Consider the following 24,850-nt stretch of genomic DNA (forward strand, 5'->3'; position numbering starts at 1 on the left):
CTCCGCTCCCTGGTCCCTCCTCTGCTCCCCTGGTCCCCTCCTCCCTCCCCTGGTCCCCTCCTCTCCTCCCGGCCCCTCCTCTGCTCCCTGGTCCCTTTCTCCTCCCCTGGTCCCCTCCTCTGCTCCCCTGGTCCCTCCTCTGCTCCCCTGGTCCCCTCCTCCTCCCCTGGTCCCTCCTCCCTCCCCTGGTCCCTCCTCTGCTCCCCTGGTCCCCTCCTCTGCTCCCCTGGTCCCTCCTCCCTCCCTGGTCCCTCCTCTGCTCCCTGGTCCCTCCTCTGCTCCCCTGGTCCCCTCCTCTGCTCCCCTGGTCCCCTCCTCTGCTCCCCTGGTCCCCTCCTCCTCCCTGGTCCCCTCCTCTGCTCCCCTGGTCCCCTCCTCCGCCCCTGGTCCCTCCTCTGCTCCCCTGGTCCCCTCCTCTGCTCCCCTGGTCCCCTCTCTCCCCTGTCCCTCCTGCTCCCCTGGTCCCCTCCTCCCTCCCCTGGTCCCTCCTCTGCTCCCTCCTCCTCCCCTGGTCCCTCCTCCCTCCCTGGTCCCCTCTGCTGCCCTGGTCCCCTCCTCTGCTCCCTGGTCCCCTCCTCCCTCCCCTGTCCCCTCCTCCTCCCCTGGTCCCCTCCTCTCTCCCCTGGTCCCCTCCTCTCCTCCCCTGGTCCCCTCCTCTGCTCCCTGGTCCCTCCTCTGCTCCCCTGGTCCCTTCCTCTGCCTCCCTGGTCCCCTCCTCTGCCTCCCCTGGTCCCCTCCTCTGCTCCCCTGGTCCCCTCCTCCCTCCCCTGGTCCCCTCCTCTGCTCCCCTGGTCCCCTCCTCCTCCCCTGGTCCCCTCTCCCTCCTGGTCCTCTCCCTGGTCCCTCCTCCTCCCTGGTCCCTCCTCTCCTCCCCTGGTCCTCTCCTCCTCTGCTCCCTGGTCCCCTCCTCCCTCCCCTGGTCCCCTCCCTCCCTGGTCCCCCTCCTGCCTCCCTGGTCCCCTCCTCTGCCTCCCCTGGTCCCCTCCTTGCCTCCCCTGGTCCCCTCCTCTGCTTCCCCTGGTCCCCTCCTCTGCTCCCCTGGTCCCTTCCTCTGCTCCCCTGGTCCCCTCCTGCCTCCCTGGTCCCTCCTCTGCCTCCCTGGTCCCCTCTCCTCCTCCCCTGGTCCCCTCCTCCTCTCCTGCCTCCTCTGCTCCCCTGCTCTGGTCCCTCCTCTGCTCCCCTGGTCCCCTCCTCTGCTCCCCTGGTCCCCTCCTCTGCTCCCCTGGTACCCTCCTCTGCTCCCCTGGTGCTTCCTCTGCTCTCCTGGTCCCTCCTCTGCTCCCTGGTCCCCTCCTCTGCTCCCGGGTCCCCTCCTCTGCTGCCCTGGTCCCCCTCCTCCCTCCCTGGTCCCCTCCTCCTCCCCTGGTCCTCTCCTCCCTCCCTGGTCCCCTCCTCCCTCCCCTGGTCCCTCCTCTGCTCCCCTGGTCCCCTCCTCTGCTCCCCTGGTCCCTTCCTCTGCTCCCCTGGTCCGCTCCTCTGCTCCCTGGTCCCCTCCTCTGCTCCCCTGGTCCCTTCCTCTGCTCCCCTGGTCCCCTCCTGCCTCCCCTGGTCCACTCCTCTGCTCCCTGGTCCCCTCCTCTGCTCCTGGTCCCTCCTCTGCTCCCCTGGTCCTTCCTCTGCTCCCCTGGTCCCCTCCTGCCTCCCCTGGTCCCCTCCTCCTCCTCTGGTCCCTTCCTCTGCTCCCCTGGTCCCCTCCTCTGCTCCCCTGGTCCCCTCCTCCCTCCCTGGTCCCCTCCTCTGCTCCCCTGGTCCCCTCCTCCCTCCCCTGGTCCTTCCTCTGCTCCCTGGTCCCCTCCTCTGCTCCCCTGGTCCCCTCCTCCTCCCCTGGTCCCCTCCTCTGCTCCCCTGGTCCCCTCCTCTGCTCCCCTGGTCCCCTCCTCCCTCCCCTGGTCCCCTCCTCTGCTCCCCTGGTCCCCTCCTCTGCTCCCCTGGTCCCCTCCTCTGCTCCCTGGTCCCCTCCTCTGCTCCCCTGGTCCCCTCCTCTGCTCCCCTGGTCCTCTCCTCCCCTGGTCCCCTCCTCTGCTCCCCTGGTCCCCTCCTCTGCTCCCCTGGTCCCCTCCTCCCTCCCCTGGTCCCCTCCTCTGCTCCCCTGGTCCTCTCCTCCCCTGGTCCCCTCCTCTGCTCCCCTGGTCCCCTCCTCTGCTCCCCTGGTCCCCTCCTCCCTCCCTGGTCCCCTCCTCTGCTCCCTGGTCTCCTCTCTTCCCCTGGTCCCCTCCTCTGCTCCCCTGGTCCCCTCCTCTGCTCCCCTGGTCCCCTCCTCTGCTCCCCTGGTCCCTTCCTCTGCTCTCCTGTTCCCCTCCTCTGCTCCCCTGGTCCCCTCCTCCCTCCCCTGGTCCCCTCCTCCCTCCCCTGTCCCCTCCTCTGCTCCCCTGGTCCCCTCCTCCCTCCCCTGGTCCCCTCCTCCCTCCCCTGGTCCCCTCCTCTGCTCCCCTGGTCCCCTCCTCTGCTCCCCTGGTCCCCTCCCTCCCTCCCCTGGTCCTCTCCCTGTCCCTGCTCCCCTGGTCCCTCCTCCCTCCCCTGGTCCCTTCCTCTGCTCCCCTGGTCCCTCCTCCCTCCCCTGGTCCCTCCTCCCTCCCCTGGTCCCTTCCTCTGCTCCCTGGTCCCCTCGTCTGCTCCCCTGGTCCCCTCCTCTGCTCCCCTGGTCCCTCCTCTGCTCCCCTGGTCCCTCCTCTGCTCCCTGGTTCCCTCCTCTCCTCCCCTGGTCCCCTCCTCCCTCCCTGGTCCCCTCCTCCTCCCCTGGTCCCTCCTCCCTCCCCTGGTCCCCTCCTCCCTCCCTGGTCCCCTCCTCTGCTCCCTGGTCCCCTCCTCTGCTCCCCTGGTCCCCTCCTCCCTCCCCTGGTCCCCTCCTCTGCTCCCCTGGTCCCCTCCTCTGCTCCCCTGGTCCCCTCCTCCCTCCCCTGGTCCCCTCCTCTGCTCCCTGGTCCCCTCCTCTGCTCCCCTGGTCCCCTCCTCCCTCCCCTGGTCCCCTCCTCTGCTCCCTGGTCCCCTCCTCTGCTCCCTGGTCCCCTCCTCTGCTCCCCTGGTCCCCTCCTCTGCTCCCCTGGTCCCCTCCTCTGCTCCCCTGGTCCCTCCTCTGCTCCCCTGGTCCCCTCCTCTGCTCCCCTGGTCCCTTCCTCTGCTCCCCTGGTCCCTTCCTCTGCTCCCTGGTCCCCTCCTCTGCTCCCCTGGTCCCCTCCTCTGCTCCCCTGGTCCCCTCCTCTGCTCCTGGTCCCCTCCTCTGCTCCCCTAGTCCCTTCCTCTGCTCCCCTGGTCCCTTCCTCTGCTCCCCTGGTCCCTCCTCTGCTCCCTGGTCCCCTCCTCTGCTCCCCTGGTCCCCTCCTCTCCTCCCCTGGTCCCTTCCTCTGCTCCCCTGGTCCCTTCCTCTGCTCCCCTGGTCCCCTCCTCTGCTCCCCTGGTCCCTTCCTCTGCTCCCCTGGTCCCCTCCTCTGCTCCCTGGTCCCCTCCTCCCTCCCCTGGTCCCCTCCTCTGCTCCCCTGGTCCCTTCCTCTGCTCCCCTGGTCCCCTCCTCTGCTCCCTGGTCCCCTCCTCCCTCCCCTGGTCCCCTCCTCTGCTCCCTGGTCCCCTCCTCCCTCCCCTGGTCCCCTCCTCCCTCCCCTGGTCCCCTCCTCCCTCCCCTGGTCCCCTCCTCTGCTCCCCTGGTCCCCTCCTCTGCTCCCCTGGTCCCTCCTCCCTCCCCTGGTCCCTTCCTCTGCTCCCCTGGTCCCCTCCTCTGCTCCCCTGGTCCCTTCCTCTGCTCCCCTGGTCCCCTCCTCTGCTCCCCTGGTCCCTTCCTCTGCTCCCTGGTCCCTTCCTCTGCTCCCCTGGTCCCCTCCTCTGCTCCCCTGGTCCCCTCCTCTGCTCCCTGGTCCCCTCCTCTGCTCCCCTGGTCCCCTCCTCTGCTCCCTGGTCCCCTCCTCTGCTCCCCTAGTCCCTTCCTCTGCTCCCCTGGTCCCTTCCTCTGCTCCCCTGGTCCCTCCTCCCTCCCCTGGTCCCTCCTCTGCTCCCCTGGTCCCCTCCTCTGCTCCCCTGGTCCCCTCCTCTGCTCCCCGGTCCCCTCCTCTGCTCCCCGGTCCCCTCCTCTGCTCCTGGTCCCCTCCTCTGCTCCCCTGGTCCCTCCCCTTCCTCTGCTCCCCTGGTCCCTTCCTCTGCTCCCCTGGTCCCCTCCTCTCCTCCCCTGGTCCCTTCCTCTCCTCCCCTGGTCCCCTCCTCTGCTCCCCTGGTCCCTTCCTCTGCTCCCCTGGTCCCCTCCTCTGCTCCCTGGTCCCCTCCTCCCTCCCCTGGTCCCCTCCTCTGCTCCCCTGTCCCTTCCTCTGCTCCCCTGGTCCCCTCCTCTGCTCCCCTGGTCCCCTCCTCTGCTCCCTGGTCCCCTCCTCCCTCCCCTGGTCCCCTCCTCTGCTCCCTGGTCCCTTCCTTTCCTCCCCTGGTCTCCCTTCTGTTATAATGACATCTAAAGGTGGAGCCACTGTGGTACACTCATACATGGACATAGTGCGGTTTGGTCCCCTGTGTCCCTCAGAACTTTCCATGCCCCCCTCCTTGCTCCTCTCTCTCCTCTTCCTCTGCCATTGGTCTCCCTCCTGTCCCTTTCTCTTACTCAGTCACCCCTCGTGGGTACCCTCGTCAGGTATCTATTTATTAATTTGCCCACATTCTGTTGATTTGTGGTCCTCGTGTTTCTTGGGAATTTCCCTCCCAGCAGCCCCCTGGGGAACTTGTCAGAAAAGCCAACCCAGGCCCCACTCCGGGCCACGCCTCGGGAACTCGCTGGCCCTGCATGAGTCATGACATGGGTCCACTGCAGAATCGCTTTGAGCCTGCTGTGCTGGCCGCGTCTCATAAACAACCACGCCTTAATTACCACTTTGTTTCATGATGTCTCGTCCACTCTTGGGCATCTATGCTTTCAAATGAACATTAAGTAAATTTCATCCAATTAAGAAGCAAGTCTATGTTTCCGTGGGGAAGTGGCGAGGGACTGCGTACTAACACTGGGATAATTGGCAGCCTTCCGACATGAAGGGTTTCTTTCTGAGACGATGAACTGTCTTTTCATCTCACCACCAATTAGATTTTTATTATTGTTGTGTTTTCATAAGGGTCCTCTGGCTTTCTTGTCAGATTTATTCATGATTTATAATTTGAGATCATTATAGCAAGTACTTTTCCCATTCTGTTTCTAGGTTTTCTTTTCTACAGTAGAGAGAAAACCAGAAAATCAACTAAATAAGTAAAAAGATATTTGTCTTTTATTTTGCTGCTTTATTAAATTCTCTTTTTTTATTCAATTGGTTTGATCTAAAATTACAAAGCACTTGAGTAAAAAATAAGTGGCAAAGAATAAAACAAATTCTTAGTTTATCTTATAGTTTAAATGAAAATGCAATTTGTGTGTGTGTTCCTAGTCTTCTGTTTTGCTGCATTTATCAGAACCTGCAGATAATGCTAAAAAAAATAATAGCCAACGCAAATTCACCTGTCAGGCTTCTGATTCAGTGTGAGATGACTTTACAGTTGTAACATTTAGAGCAAAATTTCCTCCTGTGCTTTGATGATCTTCACACCCAAGTGGTTTCCTTCCAGTACTTTTAACTGACTTCGTATTGAGATTGGTGTCTTAGTTGGCTCTTCATCACTGTAACCAAAAGACCTGATGAGAACAACTGGAGACATTCATTTGGCTCATGGTGTCAGAGGTTCAATCCAAGGTCTACTGACTCCATTGCTCTGGGCTCAAGGTGAGACAGGCCATCATGGCAGAAGGGTGTGCTGGAGGGAGGCTTCAGCTCATGGTACCAGGAAGCAGAGAGCAAGCTCCGCTCACCAGAGACAGAATGTGAACCCCAAAGGTGCACCCCAGTACCTATTTCCTCCAGCCACATCCTACCTGCCCACCGTTATTTCCCAGTAAACCCCTTCAAGTGGATTAATCCATTGATTAGGTCATAGCTCTTAGCGTCTAATCATTTACCTCTGACATTCTTGCATTGTCTCACACATGGCTTTTGGGGGCTGCCTCACATCTAAACCAAAACAAATGACATGTTGGTTTTTATCAGATGCCTTTTGAGCATTTGTTGATATGTTCATATATTTTTCCCCTTTATTGTGTGGTTCTCATTCCAGAGCAAGAAACAAATTGCGATCTCAATCGATTTTCCCATCTCATCAGTCTTACTTTAAAAACAAAAAAAAAAAAACACAAGGATTCTGTTTGCTTGGGTGACTTATCTGAAGCTAGGGGAGGAGATGTCTGAGAGGCTAACACACAAATGCACAAACAGCTGATCCCTGAGTTGTTTCATGTTTGACCAACAAAATGACAAATAAGAAATAATGTGGACCACGAAGGTGAGAGGCCAGCCTCGGTTTCCATGTCAGGGCCGTCCAGGTCCAGGGGACGGTTCTGCCACTTGCAAACTGGACGACTTTGGGAAATAAACCCCGCTGACCTGTACTGGACTGCTGGGCTTCTCTGCACAGGCCGCCGGCCCCTCTGAACCACGCACGCTCTCCCCTTACTAAACCATGTCCACTTCACCTGCTGAAATAGGTTTGGAGAGGGGTTTAAAACACAAATAGCCCTCCGATCTTACGTGTGAATGCTTTTTTCATAAAAGACTCTTCTCAACTGTCAGAACGTAACCTACCATGAAGTAGAAGTGGTTTCTCAGCCAAGAGCCCCAAACCTCTCTTCTCCTGAGTAGGTTCCCGTGGAGGCAGGGGAGGACGTTCCTGGGACTTCTGATCATGAGCCTGTGCTTATGGTCAGGCACATCTTTGCAGCTAACCATGGTCCTGGACACTGTCTTGGCCCTGAGAGGGTGGCCTGAGCAGGAAATAGCAGAAGTGCCAGGAGACCCCATTGTCCCCAGGGAGTCTCCCAGGGACAGACACAGGGAGTTGCTGGAGTGTGTGGCATTAGGATCCACCCGGGGTCCCTTAGTCCCTGTCTTTCTCAGCTCAGAGGATGGGTGCTGGCTCCTTGCTGACCTGCTCTCCATACGGACCAGTCTGATGGTGGTAGCTCCCTGGGGGCTGAGCAGGGAGTGAGGCAAGCCTGTCCTCCTGGCATCAGGGCCCGGGGTTTGGCCTCTTCCATGGGCTCCCACTGCAGACTTGTGTCTGAGTCTGTGACTTGTGACCCAGGCCTTCAGTTACTGGCTCCACGTACCACAGATCAGCCCGCCTTGCGCTGGCTTTCTACCCCATCCCCCTGGCCACAAAACGACTGCCTGTTCTGCACCCCAGGCCCTTGCTTGGTGGCACCTCTGCCTGGAATCCAAGTCTCCAGGAGAAGTGATCCCTGGGGCCCTGGGGCAGACAGCGAGGTGGCCCACCTGGGGATGGTTTGTCCCAGCCTGGGCTAGAGTCCAGAGTCTCACACTGTTCCCCACATGTGCCCATCTGCTGACACAGTGGGTGCTGCAGGTCCCCAGGCAGCTCATATTCCCAGCTCCCACCCTCCCCCAATGCACACAGGTCTCCTGACCACACTCGAGGCTTGCTCAATGGGGCTCCTGCGCCCCTACTCTGAACCTCTCTGTCTTTGGACTTTCCACGGTGCCCTTATTTCCTGTCCACCTGCCTGTTGGCACCGAAAGTCTCAGAAATCACAGCAGAAGCAAAAAGCCCTGCCAAGACCTGCTCTTGCCAGAATTGGCCCTGGGGAGCTGCAGAGAACAGACCGTTGTTCTCTTGTGCTCTGGAGCTGATGACAGGGCGATTGCTCACCCAGCACTGGTGCTCACAGTGGCCCAGCCTGCCATCAGCTGGGGCTGGAACCACAGCCTCCCGTCCTTCGGAGCCCACGCTGGAGGCTGACCGTGGCCGTGCGGGTGTGCTCTGCTCCTGCGGCAGGTGGCCTCGTTCATCTCAGAATAATCCCCTTTCAGGTTTGCTCTTGTTAGTCCTGATGGCAGTGGGACCTCTCAGGTCTCACGACTTGATGGATGAATTTCTCCGCTCCCAGGAGGCAGCGGAAGAACCTAGGGATATTTCTTGAGCTCTAATCTGCTGCTGGAACCTGCGCCATCCATCACCTCTCTGCGTACAGCGTAGCTCAGATGAGTGTCCACATCATGTTCCCCGTTCTCCTTGGTTTGCACAGTCACAAGCTCACGAGGTGGGAGCTCATGAGGAGTCACCTTCCCCCTAGAGAGTAAGAGCTCGGGGTACAGTTGCCCTTGATACCGTGGGTTCTGCACTCACGGATCCAACCACCCGTAGACGACGTGCTCAGAAGAGAAGATCGTGCCTGTAGGAGCGCAGACAGGCCTTTCCCTGCCACTCTTCCCTAGAGAACACAGCATGACAATTATTTGCTTAGCTTACCTTGTGTTGGGCGCAGTGAGTCATCTAGGGGGATTTAAAGCGTGGGCAGCCTCTGCACGGGTGTTCGCGGACACCGCGCCATCTCATGTGAGGCACTGATTAAGCATCTGCAGCTCTGGTGTCAGCAGGGGCTCCTGGCTCACAGGGAGGAGGGCGCCATGCTTCCTGCCATGAAGCCGTCTCAGGATGGGGTCTCCTGCTCAGGACTCCTGGGCCCTGCGCTTCACATTCTCACCCAGGAGGTCTGGTGGGGCCCAAGGACACACACGTTAGACAAGAACTGCACGTAATTTGTAGTAGATGGTTTGCCAACCACAGTTTTGAGCACGGTTTAGATGTGGGGACACTGGGGTTCGGAGGGAAACACTTGGTTTTTCATCCCAGAGCCGTGGCGTAGGGTTGAAACTTGATTTTCGCGGGCTGATGTATAAAGGAATAACACCACCCTCTTTGCGACTGCAGATATTCTTTTTGTGACAGTTGTGTGTCTGGGCAGCCAACCTCTGAACACACTGTCAATGAGTGTCTCCATCTCACGTGCTTAACTCTTTAGGGGAACAGAACTATCCTCCAGCCCCTTTAGTCATTTCTGTTGAAGACTAAACAAGGCACACAGATGTGGAAGAAAATAAGTTAATGACAAGCAGTTAGTAGATGGCTTGCAGAAACAGAAACCCGTACAGTTAATGAAGCGATGACATCACAGTCCCTGAGGACACAATTTATAGCTACAAGACAGTTTATGCACAGAGCAGTGATGTTGAAGTTCCAAGAAAACAGTGCATTCTGGGACTAAAGTAAGATACGGGTGTGTTACTTGGAACTTAGAACAAGATCTGGAAATGTTTGAACTGAAAACAAACTGTGGCTCTTACAATGTTTGTTGAGCAGCTATTATGTGTCTGGCACAGAAAAAAATCTTCCCTCTGGAAAAAATATGTCCAAAAAATTGCATAGTATGTGTTTAAAATGAGTATCCCTGGGTTCCCCATCAGGCCTCCAAGGTCAGAATTTTAAAGGTCGGGGTCCACAAATCCTTAGTTTTAACGTGCAGGAGAATTGGTGACCCATTGTACTAAGTTCCCTTTGTGAAGAGAAGTGTGGTGCCTCCTTCCCTCTGTGCCAGACACAGGTGCCCTGGACTTTCCATTCTGGTGAAGGGGACCAGTCAGTCATGGATACTGTAGTCAGGAGGTTCATACTCACAGGAAGCCAACCTCTGAGCAAACCTGTAGAGGGTCCATAAGCCACAGACTTGTGCATTCCACAACACTAGCCCCAAGCCACGTGACTAAGCTGGACTTAGATGAATGGGACCGAGGGACACTAGAAGTCAGTTCTTCCTCTGGGCCAGCCACATTTGCCTGCTGGTTAGCGCGTGTAGCTGGGCCGCCATGCTGGGCAGCACAGAGCCCATGGCTCATCACAGGAAGCTGCATTGGGCAGGGCTCATCTGGACGGTGGAAGGAGATGGGATGCACCAGGGTGTGTGGCCAACTAGAGAGCTGTCACTCAAACACCTCCAAGAGCTGCCTGAGCAGGTAACATCTGAGCAGACATCAACAAGAGGAGGGCCCACGGGCAATCAGAAGGAGGCGCTCTCCAGGAGAGGGGACAGAGAGCAAGTGCTTTGAGAAGCAGGGACAGGAGTGGTCTGGTCACAGCAGGGAGCCCCAGGGGGAGACCCGTCTTACTCAGCTATTTCGATGCTGGGACTAAGGGACCTGACCAGAGCAGCTATGGAAGAGGAAGAGTTTGTTTGAGGGCTCCCGACGTCAGAGGTCTTGGTCCACAGAAGGCCAGCTCCATTCCTGAGGGTTCAAGGGGAGGCAGGACATCGTGGCGGAGAGAAGCAGCTCATGTCATAAATCAGAGAGAAAACTCCAGATCCAGGTACAAAATATCTACCCCACAGCTATGCCCCCCACCCAGCGGCCTGCAGTCACCACTCAGATCATCCCATCCGGGATTAAATCACTGACGGGGCTAAGACGCTCACAACCCAGTCATTTCTCCTCTGAGCCTTCCTGCGTTGTCTCACATGGGAGCACTGGGGGACACCTCACGTCCACACCGTAACAAGACCTGAGGAGGGGAGTACACAGTGAGGACCTGCTTACCTTGAGAAGGACTTTTGCTCCTGCTCAGAGACGGGGAAAACCTCTGGGGGTTCCTGGGAGAGTGACAGTGACGTGATTGGCACTTACCTTGATAGGATTTCTAGCTGTTGGGTGGTATCAGGGCTGCAGCAGGCGTCAGTTAGAAGGCCTTTAGGACAGTCTACACAGGCAGTGAGGGTGTCTGACTGGTCCTGGCAGTAGGAGATGGGAGACAGGCTCAGGTCCTGGGGATGTTTCAAAGACAGGAGGAGTCGCTGGACCCCAGGTGTAAGAGAGGAGACCAGGCTGAGCCAAGCTCAGTAAGGACTTGGGACTGAGCACCTGGACGGATGGACTGGCCTTGCACTGGGATGGACACGACCATCAAACAAGATCGGGTGAGAAAAGTCAGAAGTGCAGTGTAGGGTGTGCGAGACGTGAGAGTGGACAAGTCCAGGAGACCCGGAGGTTCGGGAGTCTGGAGTTGAGGGGAAATGTGCATCCTGGAGATGCAGCGTGACCATCAACTCAACTGCAGCCCCGAGGCTGGGCGGGGGGCTCGGCAAGTAGAGGTGGGTTGAGGACAGAAGCTTTCCAAGCACCCACCTGGGCACCCGAACATCAAGAAATCTGAACAGTCGGAAGTTACCACCAAAGGAGGCAGCACAGGAGGAGGCCCAGGAGGCCGTGTCCTGGAGAGTGGACAAGAAAGGACTTGGGGTGCGGAGCTCCTGAGGGTTCTCTCAGCCAACCCCTGGTCTGCGGGAAGGACAGCTCCCATGGGCGGTTATACCAGCACAGTTACCAGCACTGCCCTTTCATTCCCCCGCCCACGGGTCACCTGCTGACAGGGCCAGGGAGGGATCCAGCAGCGCCTGGCAGGGGAGGCCATGTGACCAGTGAGAGCGCTGGGCGTCCGGTGGGATGGGTGTGGGGGTGGGGAGACCTCAAGGACAATGAGCACAAGGAGCTTCTGGGACAACCTCCCTGGGAAGGGGAGACAGAAGGAGGTGGCAGCTGGAAGACAAATGGGGTGAAGACGGGGTCGCGTTTCCGTTTTTGTTCTTGTAATGGAAGAAAAATGACGGCTCATCTGCAGGCTGATGGGGAGGATCCAGCGGAGAGGAAAATTGATGGAGTGCGAAGGGGGACTGCGGGAGGAAGAAGAGGGCTGCGGGCTGGGAAGGAAGGACAAGGGCTGTCCGCTAAGAAGAGGGTCGCTTGGCCTGTTGTTGGAGGCTGCAAGTCCAAGATGGCCCTGGTGAAGCCAGCCTTGCTGACTGCAATATGGCAGGTGGCCTGGGGGCAGGAATGTGTGAAGGGGAGAGGTCACACAGGGGACAGGAGCCTCAACAGGGAGAGGGGCCAGTCTTGCTCTTGCTGTCCACTCACCTCATGAACACCCATGCCTCCAGACCAGTGTTTGGCCCTGCTGAGAGTGGTGCAGTAGCCCCACCACCTCCTAGCAGGCCACCCTCGTGAGCACCTGGGTCAAGCCACCTCCAAGCCAGCAGGTCGCTGGCCAGGGTGCAGGCGAGGGGCGCACGGTCCTCTTCCACCTGTGCTGGTGCTTCCCAGTAGAGTAGGAAACCGGTGCCCAGAGAAAGAGAGGGGCTGTGAGGGCAGCTGGGCAGAGGGCCCGCGGGCAGGCATCTTCCAGGGCAGCAGGAGACCCAGGAAGGGGCTAGCGGGAACTTTGCAGTGACCCACTCCAGCTGCTGGGGGTTCTTTCTGGTCACGTCCAGCCATATGGAGTGGGCCCGGGCAGGCGGCAGCTGGACGTGCCCGGGGACTCGAGGCCTCCCCGCGATTCCCGCGCGCAGGAAAGAGCCGTGCGTCTGTGCGCGCTGCGCCGAGGGTTTAAGCTCTTTTATTCATTAACAATTTATTCCGTAATTGATGTTCTGCTGGGTTTTGCTAAGTGAATAAATAAAGCCGTATTTAATTAGCTCCTGTGTTCACCTCGCGCGAAATGAGCTGGCAGCCATCGGGGGTGTCCGCAAGGGGCTGGAAACCTCCCTGCGCATGCGCTTCCCTCGCAGGTGCGGTCAGCGGGTCAGGTGGGAGGCCAGGGCATGGCAGGTGTGGGACAGCCCGCCCCCCAGGAGGAGGGGCTGGACCCAGGGCAGCGCCACCCAGGGCCGCGGCTCCTCAGTAACTCGGAGGAGCCCAGTGCAGACCAAGGAGGCCTCACCGTTTGCTGACCTCCTGATCCGTGTCCTCCTCAGCACATCCCTGTTCCTCTCGGGAGGTGCGTGCTGTGACTTTGAAACATAGTTTGTTTTTTCTCCCTAATCACAAGAGTAACAAAGACTAGATATAGCAATTTTGGAAAATATCGAAAATTAGGAAGGAGGGGGAAAAAATCCTACTATCCAAAGACAGCCACTATTGATTTCTTTCTGTTTGGCCTTTTTCTAAAAAATTGATCTTTATGAGTTATTTCAAACATTCAAATATTAAAAAATTAACAAAGACTCAGATTAATGGATGTTAACATTTTGCTATATTTCCTTTAGAGTTCTCTTTATTTTCCTTAATTTTCACTGTGATCCATGCAGCTGTAGGTATTTACAAGGTACAGTGTGAGCATACATATATATGCATCTAATGAAAATACCAGGCTAATTGTCATTTCTTAAACATTTATCCTGTCTTTGTATGGGGCAACTTTGAAGTCTCTGCTATTTCTTTACAAAATATCTCACGAATTCTTGTGCACTCTCGTCACCCTGCCGTGCCATAGACCCCTTAGGACCTATTCCTCCTCTCCAACTGCACTTCGGCGCCTGTTTTTGTTTTAAGATTTATTTATTTGTTCTAATTAGTTATACATGACAGTAGAATGCATTTTGACACATCATACATACATGGAGTATAAGTTCTCTTTCTTGTTGCACATGATGTAGAATCACACTGGTGCAGATTCAATAATGCAGATTCATTCTATTATCTTTCCTACCCTCATACCTGCTTCCCTCCCTTCACTCCACTCTGTCTAATCCAAAGTACCTCTATTGTCCCCTAGCCTCCCCACCCCCTTATCGTAAATTAGCATCTGTATATCAGAGAAAACATTCAGCCTTTGGTTTTTTGGGATTGGCTTATTTCACTTAGCATGATATCCTCTAGCTCCATCATCCATTTACAGGCAAATGCCATAACTTCATTCTTCTTTAAGGCTGAGTAATATTCCATTGTGTATAGATATTGGCACCTGTTTTTAAAGAAATAGGCTATTATAGATCCAGGTGAGGCTCATGCCCACTCCTCATTCTTCCTCTTCTCCGCAGAGGTGACTCTTGCCATTGGACATGTCCTATGGTACACTTCCCTCTGGTTTGGGGACCTGCCTGTGGCAACGTGAGGAGCCTCAGGAGCTGGTTTGCAAACAAGGCCCGGCGTGGAGATGAAGCCCCCATCTCCCTGCCCCAAGCCCACGTTGGCATAGCCACGGCCTCACAGGCCTCTCCAGGGCTGCTTCTGGTTATGTAGTCTGATTCCACTTTCTCCTTCAATTAACTTATGATAATCCAAAGGGTGGGATTCACAACTAAGTACTCCTTACAAATATTCAAATATATGCAGTAGGTCACAAGAATGAAATCACTCCCCGGTTAAGAAGGTGGCAGAGTCATTCGGTTTGCTCTCTCTTGGCTAATTTATGTTAAAATAACATGGAGTACGATATTTTGAAGAACTACCCAAGGGAAAAACACACCCATATGAGAGCAGCCAAGGCCAGAAGGTGAGCCTGAGCAGTATGTAAGACAGCCTCTTCCCCAGGTCCTGACGTGCTGTGATCAACTCCTGCTGCACAGTCTGTCAGCTCTGATTCATGTGGAGGCCCCTGGGGAGACCTGCCCCTCCCACTACAGGAGACAGGAGGGTGCCCTCGCCCTCGCCCTGTGGAGTGACGCTCACTGAGGTTGCTAGAGTGAAGGTAGCTCCTGTTTCCGGCTTGTCTTCCAGTGGTCAGCCAAGCTGACCCCTCCTCACCTCCTTTCTGGAGTCGGGCTGGGCCTTTCGGGGGACCTCTGTTCCTTGGCTGTGACGTGTCGTCACTCCCATCCTCTTCTATATTGATGGGGCTGACCAGCCCCCAACTTCCCACTTATTCTGATTCTGGGATGAGGATCTCAGCAGAAATACTTAGAAAGCATAAATAGTGCTCGATTTGAAAATAAAGAATAAGACAGTTAACCATAAAAGACCATAAGTTAATGATGAAGAAGAATGTCTATAATATATGGACTATAATATATGGTTATATATGAAACAGAAGTATGCTAGTTTTAATATGTAAACAGTTCTCATGAATCAATAAGAGCTGGCTCATGGAGGAGGTTCCCTACCATAAACCTGGGGGCCTTCCATTGTCGTGACCGTGTGCTCTCAGAGCCCTGGCATGGCTCTCCACAAACGAAATCAGCTCTCCACCAATGAAGAATAGGAGCCCTGGACAGTGGCCCCTGCCTTCCCACAACCCACCAACAGACCAAGTCCACGCATGGTCCAGTTCTAGTGGGCTCAGGTGCTTTGTGCTCCTAAGGATACTTTAATGTGTCTTGTAATTTTCTGCTGTTGCACTCGAGCTCTTCCTCACCATGTTTTCCAACATTCTCTTTCTGATGTGCGAGACAGCTATTGATTTCGTGTGTTTATTTTCATTTCAGATCTTACTCTATTAGTTCAAGTAGCAAGTGCCCTTAAATTTTCTAGCCGACAAATTATTTGCAGATAACATAGTTCTTTCTCATTTGTTCAGATAACAAGCCTCCTCCTACTTTAGGTCTATATTGTATTGGTTTGAGATCCCAGAGGAATTAATAGTCAATGCTTCAAAGTTGAAAAACACCCTGCATTCCCCACCCCCGCCCTTTTTTTAAAAACTGGACCATTTCTAGGCTTGAGCACCCCAGGGGCTGCTGCCTGTGGCTTCAGATAAGACGTTCTTGATCCTGTGAAGGATTCTATTCATTTCATTATTCGCTTGCCCAAAAGGTTTCGAATGCAAAACTGCATTCAAAAATGTGCCCGAGTCCTAAGGAATAGCTCAGTGAGTGTTCACTAACTCAGTGCACCTGACTGAAGTGGTACTCAGATCAGGAATGCCAGTACTCGTAACCCTCCAAGGTCAGTCACTGTGACAATGCCATGTTTCAATGAAGATATCCAATATTTTGGAAAATCCCAGAAATAAATGGTTCACAAGTTTCAAGTGGCGTTCTGAGTGGTATGACATAACCTCGCACTGTCCATCTGGGCACAAATCATTCCTTTGTCCAGCGTTTTCACGCCATATGCAGCACCTGCCTGTTAGTCCCTTGGTGCCAGTTCTGCATTATCAAATCAACTGTCACAGTGTTACAGTGCTGGGTTCAACTCACCCCCATGCTGCTCAGCCGCAGCCCCAAAACATAGGGGTAGCCACGCTGGCCACTTGGACTGGAGAGGAGCTGGAAAGAGTTTCCTTCACACACCGAAATGAATGTTCTCCACTTAGTAGGGAAGGAAAGAATCGTAGGCCGCGTTTGCTAAGATCTCGGGTACAGTGAAGTGTTTTGAGGGAGAGACCATTTTCACATGGTTTTTATTACAGCAAATCATTGCCATGGTCCTATTTTATCACTGGTTGCCGTTGTTAAATCTCTCACTGTTCCTAGTTTACAAGATCCCAGGTCTGGATGTACAGGGAAACCCAGTCTGTACGTGGCCCAATACTGTGCACAACCTCAGGCATCCACCGGAGGTCCTGGAATGTGCCTCCCGCAGATGACAGGGGTGACGGTACCCCCCATTTTGGTTAGCCCACAGTCACTGGATTCATAACCTGATCATGGGGGTGACACCCCACACTCAAGGGGAGGGCACTGTAAGAAGGTGTGGGCCTTGGGGGTCATCTTAGAACTTAGATTTCCACCTATTTCATAGGGAAAATATTTACTTTTTTTTCTGTTTGCAATGAGAAACTCTTGGAAGGGTCATAATCACCAAGGGAGGATCTGATTTAAACATTAAATAAAACTAACATCGGGGGGATGTGTGGAGAAGAAGACAGGCTGGGTGTCCTGTGGAAAGCGGAGGAGGACGGGCTTCAGTAAGGAGGAGCAGGAGGAGGGACCGTTTGCTGTGATCAGAGAAGAGCACGTGAGACAGGCTCAAGTTTGGACTTCTGTTCTGGTCAGGCATCAGGGAGAGTCAGAGGTGGCCGCCCTGGAGCCAGGAGGCTAGAAGAGCCGGGCATGCAGACCTGAGCATGGGCTCCTCGGCCGCAAGAGGCCCCTGGGCAGATCAGGCAGGGTGCTGGGTCCTGCAGACGCCCCGAGGCTTGCCTGGCCTTCCTCAGGCTTACAGCAAGTCGAGTGGGCAGACTCCTGCCAGGATTTTGCCAGAAGTGACTACGTGGTTGTAAATGTGCCTTGAAGAGCCTTGAGCTGTTGGTTTGTTTTTAAATACGTTCTACCTTCTGAGTTCTTGTTATGAGAGAGGGTTTTCTCTTCTCTGTCCATTTGATTGAACTGGAGGCCACTCAGCTCCCCCCTGGACTTTCCACCCCATAGATCTCACCTTGGTGCTAAACCAGTGGGATGGTGAGTCCCCACAGGGCCCCACTTAGAAGAAACACTGAGCAAAATCTGGTAACTCAGTCAAGAAAGTGTATCTGAAGAGGTTAGTGTGTCAAGATTGTGGCATCTTTCTAGCAATTTCACAGATGTAGAATCCGGGGAGACTTGTCTATTTCAGCTCCGGATGCTCGGGCCTTAACAGGGTAGAACAGGGTCTCCAGCACGAGAGCCTCTAGCTAGACTGCTCCAGGGGGCAGCAAAGCACGGGTGCCAGGTAGATTTGCTGCTTCTGAGATCAGGCTCAGGATCCCTGTCCACCCCACAAGGGCCAGGAAACATCAGGTGGCCACAGGGTGCTGGCTCTTGAGAAGCCACACCTGTCTCACCACAGCCCAGGGTGAGGCTGCCCGTGGCCTGATTTGCTCATCTTGGATGGTCAGGGTGTTTACCAGGGCAACCAGCAGCTCCAGAAGCCTCTAAGGACACTTCCGTTGGTGCCAGTAGGGACCCCAAAAGGCCCCCACGCCAGGTCAAAGTTCAGGAGGCAGGGAGCCCAGTCAACCTGATTGGACGTTATTCTTGAGCACAGATTTGATAACCACGCCATTTTTCTGAGAGGGGCCCACATTTGACTGTGCTCTGAGAGAGTGGACCATACCAAAGGGTTCAACAGAGGTGATGTAAGACGAGGAGATTGGACAGTGGGCTCTAACTGCCCGTCATGGGCAGAGGAATGGACTTCTGGGGGCAGAGAGGGGTTCCTCCTCTGCATTCTCATCAGTGCCCCCCACAAGTGGACGTCCAGTGGTGATGTAAGCGTGACGTGGTACAGACACACGTCCAGTGGCGCTCTGGGTCAGCGTGAAGCTCACACCTACAGGACAGGCACTAGAGAGGCCCTCCCGGAGGACTGGGCAGGGGCATCTTCCGGGGCTGACTGCTCGTCCTTCCCTATTCTCTGGCTGACCACAGTGTTCCTCTCTGGAGATCCACACGGGGCCGCGTGTTCGTCTGACAACAGGGTTGCTTGGGCTAAAGGTTTCCTTTGTCACTGCTGGGCAGGGTCCCTGGGGAATCTTCCCTGCTGTGGAGGGCTCCAGCGTCACCCCCAGGGTCCCCCGGGAACTGCTCTGCAGCCTCTGCCACACTCCTGTTTCCTAGCCTCCCCTAGGCTGCCTCCCCTGCAGGGGGAGAAGCCAGCGTGAGGTTGGCCTCCGTGTGCTGCTGTTTACCAGGGTGTTGCCGTTTTTTGTGGGCTGTGTCACAACCATCAGTGCCATGTCACCATGGGCCCCGTTGGGACAAACTGTCAGCCATGGCTGTTCCTCCCGGGCTCACTCACCCACAGGCGCCGTGGGCAGGGGCTGCCACAGGAAAGGTGAGGGCTTTGTTGGGCTCCTGGTGGGTGACCTTCACGGACGCAGGCGCTGTCAGGCTTGGGGTGAGCGGAGCCGCGAGGTGGGATGGATCTGGCACAGGCCTGGAAACAGGAGTCAGGCTCAGAGTCTGCAATTAAGACAGCCGCAGGAGGGAGGGAGCGGGAGCCCGAGGTTGGAGGAGGGATCAGAGTTCCTCGCAGCCCCTGCCAGGGACAGCTCACCCACCCTCCTTTCAAGGTCAGCAGCAGGGCTGGGGGCCCCTCCCCGGGAGGTGTCAGGGTGTCCACAGAGGGCGAGATGGGCACTGGGGTAGAGGGAGCACAGCCTGAAACTCAGGCAACTTGCTCACCGTGGATCTGAAGTCTGTCTGTGTTTTCTTCATCACCCCTGTTCTCCATGTGCCAGGATCCTGCGACTCGTGCCTGCTCCCTCCCTGACAGGAACACAGAATGCACATGTTCCCGGGGAATGCACTGTGCAACGGAAGGTTTGCACAGTGCTCCCCTCGGGCCACCAGCCGTGGCTTCCTCAGCCTCTGGCCTGGGTGAGAGAGCGGGCCAGGGAGGGGAAAGGAGCTGGAGAGGCACCAGCGGGCTGGAGGGGAAGGAGCAGACCGGCAGACCTCCCTGATGGCTGGCAGGAAGACCGCTGCTTTGAAATACCCTGGGCAGCAGCTGTGCACCAGCAAGGGTGACCACAGCCCCAGCAACACTTCCGGGCCCTCCCGAGCTGAACTCCCCCCCCTTTCACAAGCATTTTCCCTGTTCTCTGTGTAGGTTCTTGAGCTCTGAGCACATGGCATCTGCTTTGATGGTTGCCAGAGACGGGAGAGCACGAGGCTCCCGTCCTCAGGAGTCTCATGCCGCGTAGCCGTGGGAGAGCCCAGGGCACAGAGCCGCTCACCTCCACCTAGCCGTTCCCTGTGCCCGATATTACTTCATGAACCTGCTTTGTACAAATTGCAAATAACTACACACCGTTGTGACCTGAATCTCTCTTGAATTCATGTTTTAAAAAATTTGTTATTTATTCTAATTTGTTGTACATGACAGCAGGATGCATTTTGATTCATAGTACACGTATAGAGCACAATTTGTTATGTCTTTGGTTGTACCCAGAATAGAGTCACACAGTTCATGTCTTCGTAAATGTACTTAGGGTAGGGATGTCCATCTCATTCCACCATCTTTCCTACCCCCGTTCTCCCTCCTTTCCCCTCCCTCCCCTTTGCCCTATCTAAAGTCCCTCCATTTCTCCCATGCTCCCCCGTCCCCATTATGGATCGGCATCCTCATATCAGAGAAAACATTCGGCATTTGTTTATTTGGGATTGGCTGACTTCAGTTAGCATTGTCTTCTCCAACGCCATCCATTTACCTGCAAATGCCATGATTTCATTCTCTTTTATTGCTGAGTAATATTCCGTTGTGTATATGTGCCACATTTTTTTTATCCATTCATCCACTGAAGGGCATCTAGGTTGGCTCCCAGTTTAGCTATTGTGAATTGTGCTGCTATAAACATTGATGTGGCTGTGTCCCTGTAGTGTGCTGTTTTTAAGTCCTTTGGGTATAGACCCAGGAGAGGGACAGCTGGGTCAAATGGTGATTCCATTCCCAGATTTCCAAGGAATCTCCGTACTGCTTTCCGTATTGGCTGCACCACTTTGCAGTCCCACCAGCAGTGCATGGTGTACCCTTTTCCCCACATCCTCGCCAACACTTGTTGTTTGTCTTCATGATAGCTGCCATTCTGACTGGAGTGAGATGAGATCTTAGAGTGGTTTTAATTTGCATTTCTCTGATTTCTACAGATGATGAGCATTTTTCCTTATATTTGTTGATTGATTGTACATCTTCTTCTCATACTAAAATCGGAATGATACAGAGAAGATTAGCATGGCCCTTGTACAAGGATGACACACAAATTCATGGTTTTTTGGAAGACCAGGCCACTGAACACTGGAGCAACTCAGATCCCACACTCACACCCTGACACTCGGGCTCCTGCCCCTGCCCATGGGGGCTTATTTGGCTTAGCATGGTATTCTCCAGCTCCAACCATATACTGGCAAATGCCATAATTTCATTTTTATTTAAAGCTGAGTAATATTCCATTATATATATATATATATATATATATCTCACATTTTCTTTATCCATTCATCTATTGAGGGACACCTAGGCTGGTTCCATAGTTTAGCTATTGTAAATTGAGCTGCTATAAACATTGATGTGGCTGTGTCACTATAGTATACTGATTTTAAGTCCTTCGGGTATAGACCAAGGAGTGGGACACTGGGTCAAATGATGGTTGCATTCCCAACTTCCTGAGGAATCTTCCAAGAATACAGGCAACAATTTTTCATTTCTGCGGTTGTATGCAAAGTAGAGTGACACCATTCATGTCTTCACACATGTACCTAGACGATGTCCATCTCATTTCACCATCGGATTTTGAGTATTCTTGTCACAAAAAAGTGATTAAAGTATGTGAGGCAAAGAACAGGTTAAAAGCTCAATTTAGTCATCAGACAGTGCTCACCTATATATCAAAACACGCTGGACACCGCAAACGTGTAATTTTTGCTTGTCGAATGAATGTATAAATTTAAAAACTAAGAAGCATAAGATTAAACTGGATTAAGAAGGGATTTGACTTAAGAAAAAAATTTAAGCCTTCAGCTCTTTAACAGGAAGCCTGAAAGATACAAAAAAGCAAGCCACAGAACACTGTTTTCAGTTCATCTCTCCAGGAAAGACGCGCGTGCAGAAATGTCTGTTTTAAAAAATCCTGCAACTCAATATTAGAATCAATAAAGACCGTGAACAGCGTTTGTGTGTTTCACAGAATATCGAATGACTCATAAACACAGTGAATACAAGTCGTCCAACATCACGCGTCTCAGAGAAATCACAGACCAAAAGAGCCACGCAGGAGTCACCCACTCCCTGAGTTCAAGATTGACCTCCCAAAGGACGAGGGGTGACGGGATTCTCACGCATGCTGGTGGGAGTGGAAAACCCAGGGTCACTTTGGAAAACTGGCAGCAGCGTCTAGTGCTAAGGACGCCCTGGCTGGCCAACCAGGCATTTCCCTCCTGGTATTTTACCCGGAGAAATAAAACTGCATGTCTGTCACTGTGATGCACAAATGAGAACATAAAAAAAAAAAAGTCCTAAACAGGATGTGCTCCAGACGGGTCGTGATCATGATGGCACCAACTGGAGACAGCCCAGGGTCCATCCTCACGAGATGGGAAGGACGGTGGTGGTGAGCGTGTGTGCACAGTGTGCACAGTGTGCCTAGAGGATGGAGCAGGAGGCTCTCACCACCTGTCCTCAGCACCTGCCCTTGGGGGTCTACTTCCCTGCAGACCTCGTGCCACCCCTCTTGCTTGGTCCCAGGCTTTGCCTCCAGGTGCCGATGCTCTGCAGGGTCCCAGGAGTGAGGACTCGGAGCGCCCATGGTCCTCTGGCTTCGCCTGCCCTTTGCCCACGGAGGAGCACTTACCTCCCTGACTGGGTTGCTCCCTGCCTCAGCTGCAGGAGGCGGAATCACTCTCCGTCATGGCGCCATCTTAGCTCCCCGTGGAGAAAGTCCTTTAGGAACCTGTTCCTTGTCCCTCCTCCTTCCCCACTCCGTCCCGCCTCTGTCCCTGAGGACTACTCGAATGTGTGTCTGTTTGTAGGGAGGCTGCATTTGTGTTTTGAGTGCGAGTACTTTTAACGCACATACGTGGTCTTACGTTATTTAATTCATTTATCAAACGTGTGCCAAGAGCCCACCTGTGCCCAGCATAGTTCCAAGATGCAGGAATCCAGCGGGGAACAAAGATCGACAAAATACATTTCATTCTGTCTGCTTTATTTACTGACCTACGGTCTCGGCAATGAGCAGAGCTACCCATGTATCCGCCTCATGGCTGCCACCTGCCTGCCGCCCTGGGACTCTCCGTGATCACTAACCACGTCGTTACATTACTGTGGAACCTTCCAGAATCTCTTCTGTGCATAATCTCAGAGAAAAATACTGTTCTGTTGAGTGTTTTTCCCCTTGGCCATAATAACGCCATCTGCACCTGGCACACTGCTTGGTGACATGCCTGTGTGCTTTGCAGGCGTATCTTAAGCCACGGCATCCCGAGCTGCTGTGGCAATCGAGAGGCCTTTTTACCACATTCTCTCCAACTCCTGCCACTGCCAAGTGCTTGATTTTTTTTTTTTTCCAACATGAGAGATTAAAAATAGTGTCTTCGAGCTTTAACGTGCACTTCCTGCTGCGTTAGGATAATGGTCTTGTGTGCCTGGTGCTTTCCTGTCTTTGTTGGCCACTCTTTTTAAGTGTCCACTCCTCTTTCATGTTCCGGAGTTGCTCTTGGGTCCATCATAAATGCCGTGGCCATTCCTCCTGGTCTGTAGCTTGGCTTTAAATTTTTATGGTAGTTTTCACCACACGGAAGTTTTTTCCTTTAGTCAAAGTGATTTCTTTTTTCTCTTCTATTGTTTTGCCTTTGGGTATTTAAACCCAACAGTATACACACAGATCCTACTCCATTTGCATCTGGCTGTTTTGTAGTTTTTAATGTGTGTTTAATTATCTGTAACTTATTTCTGTCAGAATTGTCAGGTAAGCACATTACGTTTTACAGTCCCCATAAACAGGCAGTTGCCCAACTCCACTGAACACTCCGCTCTCAGCCCCAGTGGTGGGAGATGCATGCTGAATTGGAGGGACCCGTGGGTGTACGGATGGAGCAGGCTGTTGCATTGATCCAGACCCTGTTATTCTACTTGTGGACAACGACACACAGGTGTACGTGGGCCTCCATATCTGGTAGCACAAGTCTCTGCTCCTTGTTCTTCTTTTTTTTAAATCTTGGATTTCCTGCCCTTTATTATTTTAGTTTTTGCAATGTGAATTTTAGGACCAATTTAGCGATTCCATAAAATTCCTGTTAGATTCTGTGCAGGCTGAAATTGAATTACTCGTTTGGTTTTTAATGCATTTACAATTAGCCTTCCTTATCCTAGGGTTCCACATCCATGGCTTCAAACAACTTTGAAACAAAAAATATTTGGGGAAAAAAAATTCTAGAAAGTTCCAAAATGCAGGACTTGAGTTTGTGAGCTGCTGAGCACTAACCACCCCGAGTGCACTGGAGCTGAGCAGCTGTCTCCAGGGCTCCAGGGTGTTCGGCTGCTCTGCGTGTGGGGAGTGTACCGATCAAGTTGCATCTCGTGCCGGGACTCAGCCCTATGAAGGTGCATCTGCAGGGAAGAGGGACAGGTGTGGTCTAGACCAACGTGACTGTCTAGATGATGCATCAGGTAGAGTGACCCAGGGCTGACTTGAGGGTACAGGAGGGTGTGCGTGGCTCTAGGCGAACACCCCACCCTTTTACGCAAGTGAACTCAGCACCCGTGGATCTTGGTGTCCACAGAGGGAGCTGGAGTCAGGGCCCTGCAGACGCTCAGGGATGACTGAGCATCCAGTCTGTCTGCTCTCTGCCTTTGCTGTAGACTATGATTTCCAGAGTGTTTTATGGTTTCTTATGAGTTTTACCCCATCTTGTAAAGGTCTCAGCACGTGCTGTGTCCAGGGAATGATGGACCCTCAGGCTGCGGCCGGCTGTGGCATTCAGGCTCTCTTCCCGCTGCCCCCCTCGCAGCGCTTCCTTCGCTCTCTCTGCCCTTCCAACGAGGGCCCCGTCCCTCCAGCTCATTTAGCCAGGATTCCCTCCAGCGTCCTAAAGGCCTTGATAGGAGCCATTTTGCTGAATTCCCAACAACTCTGGAGTCTGGTTCATCAAACTGAAAGTGAGATATATTTGGGGAGTTTATTCCAATTTAAATGACTGAACTGTCCCCCGTTTGTTTTTCCCCTGTTTATGGGTCCCAGTGCCGGACACCAGTCTCCCCCGCCCCAGGCAGGGTGCATGTCCTGGGCCGGCTTCCCCGGGGGGTGGAGCAGGGGCTCTGGCCTGGTGAACTCTGTGGGGCAGCATGTGTCTGAGTCGTCACGAGGAAGGCAGGACAGGTGACAGCTGGAGACGAGGCCTGGCTGGAAACCCTTCCCTGGGAGGACCAAGGGCCAGCTGTGGGGAGGGTGGTGGCGTGGCTGGGTGGTGACGTGACCCGTGAGGGGTCTGTCATGCCGGGATCCCCAGGAGCGAGGCTTGGGAACACAGCCCCAGCACAGCCGATGTCCCCACAGCCCTCCTGCTGCAAAGGGAGAAGGGAGAAGGGCAGGGAGGACAGAGAGGCCCCTGTGACCCCTGCGGACCCTGTTGTCAGTGGCCAGGCCTGGTCCTGGGCAGCACGCCTTCCAGATGCCCGCTCCTCACCCTTGAAACACCACACAGTCACGGGACCCACCTGTATCTGGTCCCAGTCCCTGTGTGAGAGGGTGGGGGACAGCAGGGAGGACATGAAGGACTTGGGGGCCTGCCGGGCAAGGCGCTGGGCTGGTTTAACATGCGGCATGTCCCAGC

The 24,850-nt window shown here is 54.4% G+C and overlaps 1 protein-coding gene and 1 pseudogene across 1 annotated transcript in view; both read left to right on the forward strand.

Moving 5' to 3' along the window:
- Positions 1–24,850, forward strand: part of Caln1 (calneuron 1) — a 331,295-nt gene that overhangs the window by 280,623 nt on the left and 25,822 nt on the right. The window lies entirely within an intron of this gene.
- LOC143385516 (U6 spliceosomal RNA) lies at positions 20,203–20,297 on the forward strand (annotated as a pseudogene).

The sequence above is a fragment of the Callospermophilus lateralis genome, chromosome 19 (genome assembly GCF_048772815.1).
Source record: "Callospermophilus lateralis isolate mCalLat2 chromosome 19, mCalLat2.hap1, whole genome shotgun sequence".
NCBI lineage: Eukaryota > Metazoa > Chordata > Mammalia > Rodentia > Sciuridae > Callospermophilus > Callospermophilus lateralis.